The sequence below is a fragment of the Salmo salar genome, chromosome 01 (assembly GCF_965601325.2).
Source record: "Salmo salar chromosome 01, fSalSal1, whole genome shotgun sequence".
Taxonomy (NCBI): domain Eukaryota; kingdom Metazoa; phylum Chordata; class Actinopteri; order Salmoniformes; family Salmonidae; genus Salmo; species Salmo salar.
The window spans coordinates 10,301,485-10,317,500 of NC_138291.1; positions in this window are offsets into that span (position 1 = coordinate 10,301,485).

The following is a 16,016-nucleotide window of genomic DNA, read 5'->3' on the forward strand; positions in this document are numbered from 1 at the left end:
ACAAGGCACAACCAATATATTTTATAATAGTGTCATTTCTATTTGTGCATATGTAACAATATAGCTCCCGTCCCTGGTTTAACCTGGGCTTGAACCAGGGACCCTCAGCACACATCAACAACTGACACCCTCGAAGCACCGCGGCCAGTGCAGAGCAAGGTGAACAACTACTTCAGGTCGCACAGCGAGTGACGTCACCCGATTGAAACGCTATGAGCGCGCACCACCGCTAACTAGCTAGCCATTTCACATCGGTTACACCTATATGGGAGAAACATTCGTTTTTTTCCTCAAATCTTTTCGTCCACTTTATTCTGGCCACCTGTTGTGTGGATGCATAGCTGCGTTTAACAATCCCTGAGGGACTATGTACACAATAACGTGATGCTAAACCAAACTGGTGCAAAACCAAACAAATACAGACTGCAAACAATCCCAGAATGACTGATTTCTAAAGCTTTCGATAAAATACAAAATGTTCTCCCATATATACACAAATAGAACATGCTAGTATGTCATATTAATCTGTTGTGGATACTTCCCAATCGAACTTTAGTGTTTCTACATTAAAGTTTGTTCAAAGTGTTAACAGAAGTAGGCCTGTGGAAAAAGAGGCTTCTGGCCATTGTTGGGCGATTTACTAGTCAGGAGCATTAAAGTGGCTATATGGCACTATTCCGTTAGGTAATTAATGATTCCTTTTGGACCGCCAATTGATTTGAACATAAATAATATATCGGAAAAGTTAAGGCATAAAAGTTTGAGATATTCAGCATTTAACTATAGCATCGCTGACCTATGTGCCTGTACCATACTGTATTTAATAATGTTTTTTGGAGTTCAGACTGAGAAGTATTGCACAACCACTAAAATGCTTACACAAACATGCAACGGAATACAAATGCAAAGTGGCAGAGTGCTTTGTGTGAGGATAGCTTCCAATGTACTTTACAAATATGATGCATTACTTACATTTGTAATTCAGAACACTATAAATAAGGCTTAAATAATCTATGAGCCTTGTGTGTATGCACGCGGATGGCTCGCTACTGACAGTATCCATTCTTATTTTGATTGTGAAGTGCTGGAAACTCATGATAACATAGAAATGGCAGTTCATTGGTTTATCCATTTATTTATCTTTGTAATGGATACTGTTGGTCATGTTATCATTGTCGTACCCAATTTGTTCCTAGGGTTGTAGCCTACTCGTTGAATGAACTGGGAAAGATAGCTTGGCAGAGTTGAGAGATAATGAGCATACCTGTGCGGAGCTCATGCCTCTTCCCCTTTCACGTGCCCTTTGTATACAGTTTTTGTCGTTGTTCTGAACCCGCAAGTCGTTGTGACATTGTCAAGTTCTCAACCCTCACCCGTCCGTTGGTTGCAACTGTTGGTCTGCCTTGTACGGAGCTCACGTACGCCCGGTTGTGCCTTTTACCCAGTCTGCCCTGTACAGAGATTGCACGCGCCCGGTATCCAAACACTCATGGCTTGAGATGCGGTCACAGGTCGAGTGTGTGTATCAAGCTAACTATTTTAAATATCAACAGTACAGCAGTACATTTTACACATCTGCCCCCTGAAAGGTCTGTGCACAGCCCTGGAATAGGGCACCCCACTCTTAGAAAAAAGGGTTTGAAAAGGGTTCTTCAGCTGTCCCCATAGGAGAACCCTTTTTAGTTCTAGGTAGAACCCTTTTGGGTTTCATGTAGAACTCTGTGGAAAGGGTTCTTCATGGAACCCAATAGGGTTCTACCTGGAACCAGCCGAAAACCCCTTTTAGGCTGTATATAGCACTTTTTTTTCTAAGCCTGTACTGGAGGATAGGAATGTTGGGGTAAAGACCCCTGAATACAAAGAGAGAGCATTCCTATTTCATAACTCACTCAAAGCGTGGAGAAATACAATTAATAAATTATAATTCATCTGAATTTAGGTTCTAATAGTATCCTCCTCTGGGAGATGACAGAACAGAAAGACATTTATTTATGATGGACTCCTTTATAAATAAAATACACCTTGCTCCAACAAATGTTTTTGATCATATTTGACGTGATACATTATTCATTTTGTGTAATTTTAAAAAAGTACTCTCAAGATGGGGCAGGAGTAATCATTCAGAGTGCTCAGATCAAACATCAGACATCATTAGAAAGTAAGAACGCATGACTGGGAAACAAATGCTTTATTTGTTTTCTGGTGTGAATGCTACACTAGCTTCTTGTGTTGATGAAGCCTCACGACTTCTGCTATTCATTTTTCATACTACATGGTTGTAAAAAAACAAACATTGAATATCCGGCTGTGGACTGAGAGATTAATGAAAGGGGTTACTATGTGTGTGACCTGTGTCCCCAAAATGGCAGTATCCCGTTGCACAGTCAAAGTTCAGTAGGTTACATATTGTACAAACCAGTGAAATAGAAGAGGAGTTGTGTAAAAAGAAATCTCTCAAATATGTGTCCTCCCCTAAAGTCACTGTAAACTAGTGCATTCAACATGGGTGGTGAGAACTTACAAAGATCAGCTGGTTGTTGATTTATCAGCCTATGAAGGTGGAATGTTGAAACTTTTTTTCATTTATTTCCTATTGCACAAGAAACGAGTAAAATACTTTAAAGCCCTGTGCTAACATGTACTCTTTGGCCTGATCTTGTCTAGGTTTCTGATTGTACTCACATTTTTAGACCAGTCTGGTTAAAAATACATATTGTGTTCAGATTTTCCTGACCACCTCCGGAGGAAGTCAGGCACGCATTGTGTCTGGATATTAATCAAGGGCTCGATTCAATCTGTATCACTGAAGCGTTTCCGATTGAGCCGACATATGCAGCGTTTACTGTGAGTGCAGTCTCCTCTAATGCGGGAACATTTCCTTTCAATTTCAATCACGCTGTAAGCTGAACTTCTGCGATACAGATTGAATCCAGATCCAAGTATAAACAGATCTGGATTGGCGACTATTTAAATCATCATTATACTGGCCTCTAAAATCATTGACAGGCAGCACCATTGACTTATGGCATCAGTGATTGTCATAAAATGAATAAATATTACTTTTGAAATAATATCTGTAAAATAATTTGCATGCAGAGAGGCAGTGTTACAGTACTTGAGTCCAGGACTCCAGGACTTTTCATGACTTTCACGATTTTCATGACTTGACTTGGACTTGACCACCGGGGAATCGGACTTGGACTCGAAACCCCGACCAGTTGTGACTTGTGTTATTAGAAAATATCTCTCTTTTGCATAGTTCAACATGCTAGCTAACTGAAGCAGCTAATGTTAGATAGCTGTATTATCTATTTACCTGTACATTTTTACATTTTAGTCATTAGCAGACGCTCTTATCCAGAGCGACTTACAAATTGGTGCATTCACCTATAATATCCAGTGGAACAACCACTTTACAATAGTGCATCTAAATCTTTTAAGGGGGGGGGGTTAGAAATCACGTTACCTGTGAAACACTCTGATGAAATTAAGCTTTTAAAAAATGGTTGGACAACTTTTAGCACTACCAAGGGACTCGTGACCTGACTCGTGACTCAAGTATAAAGGACTCTGACTTGGACTCAGACTTGAACACTAGGGACTTGGGACTTGACTCAAGGTTTAGTGACTTGTCTACATCAGTGCAGGGAGGCACCAACTTATCCGGTCACGATGTTGACACAGTGGATGGATAAGAGACACATTTTAATACAATGTGTAGACACAACAAACCTTGATCAGATAGGGATTGTATCACATTGATCAAATCAGGAAACACATGTTAGCCAATGGTGTATGAGGCTCCAGAGAGGATGGTGTGAGATTTTTCTGCTATAGTCCAAGGGGGGTATACCTGCCAATTAAGCTCCTAATTGAAGGCCAACCATAACCACAAACTTGGCAACATGACTGCAATCCATATGTTAACATTAATTCAAGAAATGTCCTTTTATGATAAATTACTCATGAGTAGTAATGCATTCCTAGCTTCTTAAATACCTTATTAGTATTGGCTAACACAAGAAATAAAGCCTTCCTTGGAAATCACCACCAACCACTTCATTTGCATGACCTAAACTGATGTCACATTCGAATGAACAAAATAACCTTCAAAATAAGATGAATCAGACAACAGACATGGCAGTTAATCAGTACATGAAGAGTCGAGAAACATAGAGATATTGTCAATGAAACAGCGTTAAATTAGACATGTCAATCAATTGTGAAACACGTGCCACGGGATATAAACGAAAACCACCCTGGTATGAAAAAATCGAACAGTCTATTTTAAAAAAAATCTATTTTCTATCGACAATTACATGTCACTTCAGTCACCGTAGGCTCTGGGGCTGGATGGTGGAGCTGTTTGCTAAAAGACTGATCCCCAAAGGTGGTTATTTTAAATCAAGGGTGGACATAAATGGCTCTCTCCCTGCCTCGTTCTCTCTCTAGGGGTAGGTAGATCCCCATTCCCTAGCCTATTTGTCAGTGGGCGTCTGTCTGATAGCAGCAGCCCATTTGGTTTTCATGCATAGCAGCACTGTGGATCAGGATTAGAGACATCAGCTATCAGTCACTGCTGTTACCAGGTCCTGAGAGTTAGAGCAGCCAGAACAGGAGAGTGCTAACTCACTATAGACAAATGGTATTGTCAGAGAGGGAACAATCTGCGTTCATCATTTCTTATCTGCTGGCCACTGGTGCTGATACTGGGAGATGTACGTCTGCCTGCTCTTGTAGGTTGAAGGACTATGTGATTGAGTTGGAGCTGTTCTTTAAACACACACATGCATGTCAGCGCGCCCCCCCCCCCCCCCCCCCCCAAAGCTGTAGTATGTGCAGAATAAGCTCTTGCAGGCCATGTACAGTGCAGTAGGCTCCTAAATCTAGGGCATGTGTGTTCGGAATAAAGGATGTGATCTTGCCACATCATAAAGTTTCTTTTAGCAAATGATTTATACATACACATGCCCTAGATTCAAGCCACTGCGCCTCCATCTTGGCACTTATTTTGGTAGCTATAGAAACGCATTCATTAATGTCTACATTTCTATGACCGGTACCTTAATCCATATGTTTCAATTATATTATGTGAGCTAAACATACAAATAAAGTAAAACAATTTAAGACTAATGTTACTGTCCCCACTACAACAACAACATACTCAAATACGTGATTTTTTTTCCTTTAAATATTTATTTTGGAACACTGTAGAATTCCATTCATTCCTATGGAGGACTGCTCCTACTGGGAAGTACCAAGATGGCCGACCGAAAGCCTCTCAATGGCCAATACACAGCTTCAGCAATTCAGGGTTTACAGTGCCTTCGGAAAGTATTCACACCCCTTTACTTTTTCCACATTTTGTTGTGTTACAGCCTGAATTTAAAATGTATTAAATGTAGATTTTGTTTCACTGATCTACATACAATACCCCATAATGTAAAAATTGAATTTTGTTTGTAGAGAATTTTTATGTCTTGAGTCAATAAGTATTCCCCCTTTGTTATGGTAAGCCTAATTAAGTTCAGGACAAAAACATGTGCTCAACAAATTGCATAATAAGTTGCATGGATTCAATTACAGTGGTTAACATGATTTTTGAATGTCTACCCCACACAAGGTCCCTCAATCGAGTAGTGAATTTCAAGCATAGATTCAACCAAAATGACCAGGGAGGTTTTTTGATGCCTGGCAAAGAAAGGCCCTGATTGGTAGATGTGTAAACATGTAACGGCTGTCTTCTGTAGAAATGGACCAAGGCGCAGCAGGTATGTGAATACTCATCTTTAATTAAAATAAAGGAGTAGAGCATCCACTTAACAATTCAAACAAAGTGACAACAGCTATAGTTCTGCAGGCTAGAAACGCAGTGCAAAAAACAACCACCCACAACCCCAAAGAAAAACACACACACCTATATAGGACTTCCAATCAAAGGCAACTCAACACACCTGCCTTCAATTGGAAGTCCCAATCATCCACCCAACATTTAACCAATACAAACATGCCACGTCCTGACCCCAAAACTAAAACACTAGCTCCATCTGCTGGTCAGGACGTGACAAAACATGTGGTTTTGGATGGTGTACCAATACACCCAGTTGCTACAAAGATACAGTCGTCCTTCCTAACTCAGTTTCCAAGAGGAAGAAAACTGCTCAGGGATTTCACCATGAGGCCGAAGGTGATTTTAAAACCGTTACAGAGTTTAATGGTTGTGATAGGAGAAAACTGAGCATGGATCAACAACATGTGTTACTCCACAATACTAACCTAAATGACAGAGGGAAAAGAACGAAGCCTGTACAGAATAAAAATATTCCAAAACATGCATCCTGTTTGCAATAAGGCACTTAAGTAATACTGCAGAAAAAATGTGTCAAAGCAATTCACTTTTTGTCCTGAATACAAAGCTTTATGTTTGGGGAAAATCCAACACATCACTGAGTACCACTCTTCATATTTTCAAGCATGGTAGTGGCTGCATAATGTTATGGGTATGCTTGTCATCGGCAAGGACTAGGGAGTTTTTTAGGATAAAAAGAAACAGAATACAGCTAATGTATTCAAGCAACATCCTAGAGGAAAACCTGGTTCAGTCTGCTTTCCAACAGACACTGGGAGAGAAATTCACCTTTCAGCGGGACAATAACCTAAAACACAAGGCCAAATTTTCCTTACCTCTCTTATCTTACCTGATTTGCACACACTGTATATAGACTTTTTTTCCCCTATTTTGTTATTGACTGTATATTTGTTTATTCCATGTGTAACTCTGTGTTGTTGTTTGTGTCGCACTGCTTTGCTTTATCTTGTCCAGGTCGCAGTTGTAAATGAGAACTTGTTCTCAACTAGCCTACCTGGTTAAAATAAAGGTGAAATAAAAGTAAATAAATACATAAATAAAAATCTACATAGGAGTTGCTTACCAAGACAACATTGAACATTCCTGAGTGGCCTAGTTACAGTTTTTAATTAAATCGGCTTTAACATCTACGGCAGAACTTGAAATGGCTGTCTACCAATGACCAACAATCAACTTGACAGAGCTTGAAGAATTAAAAAAATAATAATCCTGGTTTGCAAAGCTCTTAGATATTTATCCAAGAAGACTCACAGCTGTAATCGGCATCAAAGGTGCTTCTACAAAGTATTAACTCAGGTGTGTGAATACTTATGTAAAATCCAAATTTCAGTGTTTCATTTTTCAATAAACGTGCAAACATCTCTAAAAACATGCTTTCCTTTGTCATTATGGGGTAGACGGGTGAGAGAAAAAAAACAATTTAATCCATTTTGAATTCAGACTGTAACACAACAAATTGTGGAACAAGTCAAGGGGTGTGAATACTTTCTGAAGGCACGTCATTGGTTTTAGCTCTGTCGTTTGTTTACATTTGGGGATAACCTGAGTCACTCTCTTCTCTGCCCAGGTAGTTCAGGAAACGAATTAGATTATCTTTGACCGACGTTTTCGGGTCAGGGTTGAGCGCGACAACGTCCCAAATGGCATCCTATCCTCTATATGGTGTACTACTTCTGATCAGAGCCCTATGGGTAGTGTGCTACTTCTGATCAGAGCCCTATGGGTAGTGTACTACTTCTGATCAGAGCCCTATGGGTAGTACACTACTTCTGATCAGAGCCCTATGGGTAGTGTGCTACTTCTGATCAGAGCCCTATGGGTAGTGTACTACTTCTGATCAGAGCCCTATGGGTAGTACACTACTTCTGATCAGAGCCCTATGGGTAGTACACTACTTCTGATCAGAGCCCTATGGGTAGTACACTACTTCTGATCAGAGCCCTATGGGTAGTACACTACTTCTGATCAGAGCCCTATGGGTAGTACACTACTTCTGATCAGAGCCCTATGGGTAGTGCACTAAAGGGAATAGGGTGCCATTTAAGAAACAACCCTGGTCTGTTGTACAGACTAATGAATGGAAATGTCTGCAACACTGTGGATTACCAAAGTGGGTCAAATATGTCTGCACAGTGAATGGCGGTGCACAGACTATATATTCTGCCCGTCATAAAAAGCAACTGAGCATAGCCAATGTGCTGTTGCACTATGACTTGTTTAATGACACACCGTTAACACGTGTAAGTGAGTGAACCATTGTTTGGCCATCGTTTTGATGTCGGCCCTGTTTAGGTTGGCTGAGATCCTTCGCCCTTTTGTAACCCATTGGAGGATGCTTTAAATCAGAACAGGCTGGTTACTATAGAGTTCCGGGACAGGACATTTCAGTTATCTTATTAAAGTCTATCACGTCAAACAAAACATTATAACGGCTTTATAGGGGATTCATGCTAAACACATTATAACAGCTTTATAGGGGATTCATGTTAAACACATTATAACAGCTTTATAGGGCATTCATGCTAAACACATTATAATGGCTTTATAGGGCATTCATGCTAAACACATTATAATGCTTTATAGGGCATTCATGCTAAACACATTATAATTACTTTATAGGGCATTCATGCTAAACACATTATAATGGCTTTATAGGGCATTCATGCTAAACACATTATAATGGCTTTAAAGGGCATTCATGCTAAACACATTATAATGGCTTTATAGGGCATTCATGCTAAACACATTATAATGGCTTTATAGGGCATTCATGCTAAACACATTATAATGGCTTTAAAGGGCATTCATGCTAAACACATTATAACAGCTTTATAGGGCATTCATGCTAAACACATTATAATGGCTTTATAGGGCATTCATGCTAAACACATTATAACGGATTTATAGGGCATTGATACTAAACACATTATAATGCCTTTATAGGGTATTCATGCTAAACACATTATAATGGCTTTATAGGGCATTCATGCTAAACACATCATAATGGCTTTAAAGGACATTCATGCTAAACACATTATAATGGCTTTATAGGTCATTCATGCTAAACACATTATAATGGCTTTATAGGGCATTCATGCTAAACACATTATAATGACTTTATAGGGCATTCATGAAGAACACATCTGTCACGTACTGTATCACTTAGAACCAAAAGTCATTACAACATGAAGTGTGATATAAAAGCTCATTAAATCTCGTGCTTTGTCAAATGTAGCATAACATTTTACATAGCATGACATTTGCTGATGAATGATTTCTGAAGCCTTTATACAGGCATTTATACAGGCATTTATATAGGGATTCATACAGGCATTTATATAGGCATTTATACAAGCATTTATGCAGGCATTTATACAGGAACTTATACAGAAATGTATACAGGCATTTATACAGGCATATATATAGGCATTTGCAGTGCCTTCGGAAAGTATTCAGACCCCTTGCATTTTTCCACATATTGTTGCGTCACAGCTTTATTCTAAAATTGATTAAATCTTTTCCCCCCCTCATCAATATGCACAACACACCATAATGACAAAGCAAAAACAGGTTTTTAGAAATTGTTGCTAATTTATTACAAATAAAAAACTGAAATATCACATTTACATAAGTATTCAGACCCTTTACTCAGTACATTGTTGAAGCACCTTTGGTAGTGATTACAGCATTGAGTATTCTTGGGTATGATGCTACAAGCTCAGCACACCTGTATTTGGGGAGTTTCTCCCATTCTTCTCTGCAGATCCTCTCAAGCTCTGTCACAGCTATTTTCAGGTCTCAAGAGATGTTTGATTGGGTTCAAGTCCGGGCTCTGGCTGGGCCACTCAAGGACATTCCGAGACTTGTCCCGAAGCCACTCCTACGTTGTCTTGGCTGTGTGCTTAGGGTTGTTGTCCTGTTGGAAGGTGAAACTTCGCCCCAGTCCGAGGTTCTGAGCGCTTTGGAGCAGGTTTTCATCAAGGATCTCTCTGTGCTTTGCTCTGTTCATCTTTCCCTCAATCTTGACTAGTCTCCCAGTCCCTGCCGCTGAAAAACATCACCACAGCATGATGCTGCCACCACCATGCTTCACCGTAGGGATGGTGCCAGGTTTCCTCCAGACATGATGTTTCATCAGACCAGAGAACATTGTTTCTCATGGTCTGAGAGTCTTTAGAAAGTGGGCTGTCATGCTTTTTACTGAGAAGTGGCTTCCGTCTGGCCACTCTACCATAAAGGCCTAATTGGTGGAGTGCTGCAGAGATGGTTGTCCTTCTGGAAGGTTCTCCCATCTCCACAAAGGAACTCTGGTGCTCTGTCAGATTGACCATCAGGTTCTTTGTCACCTCCCTGACCAAGGCCATTCTCCTCTGATTGCTCAGTTTTGCTGGGCGGCCAGCTCTAGGAATAGTTTTGGTGGTTCCAAACTTCTTCTATTTAAGAATAATGGAGGCTACTGTGTTCTTGGGGACCTTCAATGCTGCAGAAATGTTATGCTACCCTTCCCCAGATCTGTGCATTGCCACCATCCTGTCTCAGACCTCTATGGACAATTCCTTCAACCTCGTGGCTTGGTTTTTGCTCTAACATGCACTGTAACTGTGGGACCTTATATAGACAGGTGTGTGCCTTTCCAAATCATGTCCAAACAAATGAATTTACCACAGGTGTACCCCAATCAAGTTGTAGAAATATCTCAAGGATGATCAATGGAAACAGGATGCACCTGAGGCCAATTTTGATTCTCATAGCGAAGGGTCTGAATACTTATGTAAATAAGGTATTTCCGTTTTTATTCTAAATAAATTAGCAGCAATAAATTAGCAGCAACTATTTTTGCTTTGTCATTATGGGGTATTGTGTGTAGATTGCTGAGGACTAGTATGTATTTAATCAATTTTAGAATAAGGCTGTAACGAAGCAAAATGTTGAAAGAGTCAAGGGGTCTGAATACTTTCCGAAGGCACTGTATTTATACAGGCATTTATACAGAGATTTATAAAGGCATTTATACAGGCATATCTGAACAAGAGAGATTAAAGAGACGTCAGATTATAGGGAGGCAGTTCAACTTCCTAATAACTAGGTTGTGGGAGAGGAGTTTGATGTTAAAGAAGAATGAATCTGGACTTAATTGGGATAAACAGTCAGTGGCAGGAACACTGTTATCTCCTGTGTTCAGGTGCAAGGAAGGCAACCCTCGCACATCACTCACACATAGGATTTCAGAATCGTGTTTTATCGAGACTCTAGAATCATGTTTTATGGAGCCTCCAGAATCCTGTTTTATGGAGCCTCCAGAATCCTGTTTTATGGAGACTCCAGATTCCTGTTTTATGGAGCCTCCAGAATCATGTTTTATGGAGCCTCCAGAATCCTGTTTTATGGAGACTCCAGAATCCTGTTTTATGGAGCCTCCAGAATCCTTTTTTATGGAGACTCCAGAATCCTGTTTTATGGAGACTCCAGAATCCTGTTTTATGGAGACTCCAGAATCCTGTTTTATGGAGACTCCAGAATCCTGTTTCATGGAGATTTGCATAACATGCAGGTCTGTATTTTTGAAAAGTACTCTAATTAAATTCTTGCCACATTCCACCTTAAGAGCTCCTGAGAAAAACTCAGCGGTGCAGATTTCACTGGGGAGGGGGTGACATGTACGACAGTGTATATAGGCATTTATACAGGCGTTTTGATAGGCATTTATATATTCTGAAATTACATTTTTGTCCCCCCCCAGTTTTATCACTGGAATGTGATACAAAACAACGCAACAGTGTGCTTTATGACCATGCAGACTTCTCCAAGCGGTTGGGTAGGCTGTTTACATTTTAGTCATTTAGCAGACGCTCTTATCCAGAGCGACTTACAGTACACATCCTCATCGGCAGACTCAGTAGCCTTGGTTTCTCAAACGATTGCGTCGCCTGGTTCACCAACTACTTCTCTGACAGAGTTCAGTGTGTCAAATCGGAGGGCCTACTGTCTGGACCTCTGGCAGTCTCTATGGGGGTACCACAGGGTTCAATTCTTGGGCCAACTCTTTTCTCTGTATACATAAATGATGTCGCTCTTGCTGCTGGTGAATCTCTGATCCACCTCTACGCAGACGACACCATTCTGTACACTTCTGGCCCTTCTTTGGACACTGTGTTAACAACCCTCCAGACGAGCTTCAATGCCATTCAACTCTCCTTCCGTGGTCTCCAACTGCTCCTAAACACAAGTAAAACTAAATGCATGCTCTTCAACCGATCGCTGCCTGCACCTGCCCGCCTGTCCAGCATCACTTCTCTGGACGGTTCTAACTTAGAATTTGTGGACAACTACAAATACCTAGGTGTCTGGTTAGACTGTAAACTCTCCTTCCAGACTCACATCAATCATCTCCAATCCAAAGTGAAATCTCGAATTGGCTTCCTATTTCGCAACAAAGCATCCTTCACTCATGCTGCCAAACATACCCTTGTAAAACTGACCATCCTACCAATCCTCGACTTCGGCGATGTCATTTACAAAATAGCTTCCAATACCCTACTCAACAAGCTGGATGCAGTCTATCACAGTGCCATCCGTTTTGTCACCAAAGCCCCATATACTACCCACCACTGCGACCTGTACGCTCTCGTTGGCTGGCCTTCGCTTCATAATCGTCGCCAAACACATTGGCTCCAGGTCATCTACAAGACCCTGCTAGGTAAAGTCCCCCCTTATCTCCGCTCACTGGTCACCATAGCAGCACCCACCTGTAGCACGCGCTCCAGCAGGTATATCTCTCTGGTCACCCCTAAAGCCAACTCCTCCTTTGGTCGTCTCTCCTTCCAGTTCTCTGCTGCCAATGACTGGAACGAACTACAAAAATCTCTTAAACTGGAAACACTTATCTCCCTCACTAGCTTTAAGCACCAGCTGTCAGAGCAGCTCACAGATCACTGCACCTGTACATAGCCCATCTATAATTTAGCCCAAACTACTACCTCGTCCCCTACTGTATTTATTTATTTTGCTCCTTTGCACCATATTATTTATATTTTATCTCTGAACTTTCTTCAAACTACAAATCTACCATTCCAGTGTTTTTCTTGCTATACTTTATTTACTTTGCCACCATGGCATTTTTTTGCCTTTACCTCCCTTATCTCACATCATTTGCTCACATTGTATATAATCTTATTTTTATTTTTATTTTTTCTACTGCATCATTGATTGTATGTTGTTTTACTCCATGTGTAACTCTGTGTTTTTGTATGTTGTCGAACTGCTTTGCTTTATCTTGGCCAGGTCGCAATTGTAAATGAGAACTTGTTCTCAACTTGCCTACCTGGTTAAATAAAGGTGAAATAAATAAAATAAAATAAAACAAAATAAAACGGTAGTGAACGCATACATTTCATGCATTTTTTTTTGTACTGGCCCCCCGTGGGAATCGAACACACAACCCTGGCGTTGCACACACCATGCTGGCGTTGCAAACACCATGCTCGACCAACTGAGCCACAGGAAAGGCCCTGGAGTGTTTATTGATTTTATTTGATTTGATTTATCCAACGATAACATTTAAAAGAAAAATAATAATTGTATGTCCCCCCACTTCTAAAACCAAAGTTGCACCTCTGGAAAATATCATGCCTAAATACCTAAATATAAAGTGTTGCATTTTGTCATTGCATTTACCTATAGTAGAACGCCGCAGCCCGTCTGGTGTTCAACCTTCCCAAGTTCTCTCACGTCACCCCGCTCCTCCGCTCTCTCCACTGGCTTCCAGTTGAAGCTCGCATCCGCTACAAGACCATGGTGCTTGCCTACGGAGCTGTGAGGGGAACGGCACCTCCGTACCTTCAGGCTCTGATCAGTCCCTACACCCAAACGAGGGCACTGCGCTCATCCACCTCTGGCCTGCTGGCCCCCCTACCTCTGCGGAAGCACAGTTCCCGCTCAGCCCAGTCAAAACTGTTCGCTGCTCTGGCACCCCAATGGTGGAACAAGCTCCCTCACGACGCCAGGACAGCGGAGTCAATCACCACCTTCCGGAGACACCTGAAACCCCACCTCTTTAAGGAATACCTAGGATAGTATAAAGTAATCCTTCTACCCCCCCCCCCCTAAAAGATTTAGATGCACTATTGTAAAGTGGTTGTTCCACTGGATATCATAAGGTGAATGCACCAATTTGTAAGTCGCTCTGGATAAGAGAGTCTGCTAAATGACTTAAATGTAAATGTTAAACAACATGGCTGCTTCATCACTCATATAGAAATCAACTACAATAATTCAGTTGTGACAACAGAGTAATTTGGTTATTAGCATCCTTTTAGGGTGTCTAAATAGTTTCATACTATCCCCCAACCAAAATGGCTAATTTAGGTAACAAATTAATTAGTTATAATATGCAAATGAAATCACTGATTGTAAGTCATATGCAAATAAAATTAGGATGTGGGGAATGGCTCTCTCTCTGGTGACATCTGGGTAATATTGCATAACGATGACTTTGGTTTGCTTGAGTGAATGGCTCGTGCCCTCCAGCAATATCTTCTGCTGCTGTAAGGAGAGATGAGCAGCACTCGATGGTTTAGAACAGAGCAAGGCTGGATAGAGCTCCTTTAATTAGGTTGGCTGCAGATAAGGGGGGGGGGGGGGGGGGCGCTTACACACACACACACACACACACACACACACACACACACACACACACACACACACACACACACACACACACACACACACACACACATACACAGAGTTTACGGATTCCCTTTCCACGCCTCATTTAGATTATATTGCCTCATGTGGGCTGTCAAAACAACCTCCTCCCCTGACCCATTATAGAACTCCTTGACCCAAACCCTGACCCATTATAGAACTCCTTGACCCGAACCCTGACCCATTATAGAACTCCTTGACCCGAACCCTGACCCATTATAGAACTCCTTGACCCGAACCCTGACCCATTATAGAACTCCTTGACCCGAACCCTGACCCATTATAGAACTTCTTGACCTGAACCCTGACCCATTATAGAACTTCTTGACCTGAACCCTGACCCATTATAGAACTCCTTGACCCGAATCCTGACCCATTATAGAACTCCTTGACCCTAATCCATTATAGAACTCCTTGACCCGAATCCTGACCCATTATAGAACTCCTTGACCCGAACCCTGACCCATTATAGAACTCCTTGACCTGAACCCTGACCCATTATAGAACTCCTTGACCCGAACCCTGACCCATTATAGAACTCCTTGACCCGAACCCTGACCCATTATAGAACTCCTTGACCTGAACCCTGACCCATTATAGAACTCCTTGACCTGAACCCTGACCCATTATAGAACTCCTTGACCTGAACCCTGACCCATTATAGAACTCCTTGACCCGAACCCTGACCCATTATAGAACTCCTTGACCTGAACCCTGACCCATTATAGAACTCCTTGACCTGAACCCTGACCCATTATAGAACTCCTTGACCTGAACCCTGACCCATTATAGAACTCCTTGACCTGAACCCTGACCCATTATAGAACTCCTTGACCTGAACCCTGACCCATTATAGAACTCCTTGACCTGAACCCTGACCCATTATAGAACTCCTTGACCTGAATCCTGACCCATTATAGAACTCCTTGACCTGAACCCTGACCCATTATAGAACTCCTTGACCCTAATCCATTATAGAACTCCACGAGAGGAGATGGGATGATTGAATAGGCAATCTGATCACAGATGAAATATGATGGAGACCCAATAGCTTTTCTTTATTCAACGGTGCTGAGGGAAGGTGCTGAGGGAAGGTGCTGAGGGAAGGTGCTGAGGGGAGGTGCTGAGGGGGGGGGGGGGTGTCGAAGAAACACATTCTGAAATTGAATTCCTTCAACGACTTGCTCTCTCGTTAACACAGGACGGATTCATATGCATGTCAACAAGTCTGCGTAACGCCCCCATAACGTCCACAAACAAAAACATATTTTCATGAAGGTCCTCGGTGTGTCCCTCTCTAAATCATGTTGGAGATGAAAGTGAATACTTTAAAGAGAAAGAAGGTGATTACTCTGAGAAAAAGGCCGATGGGCCATTAGGAGACGCATGGCGGGACCAAAACATGACTGTCCTTTGATGAAGTGCCATACCGCATTCTGCTTCA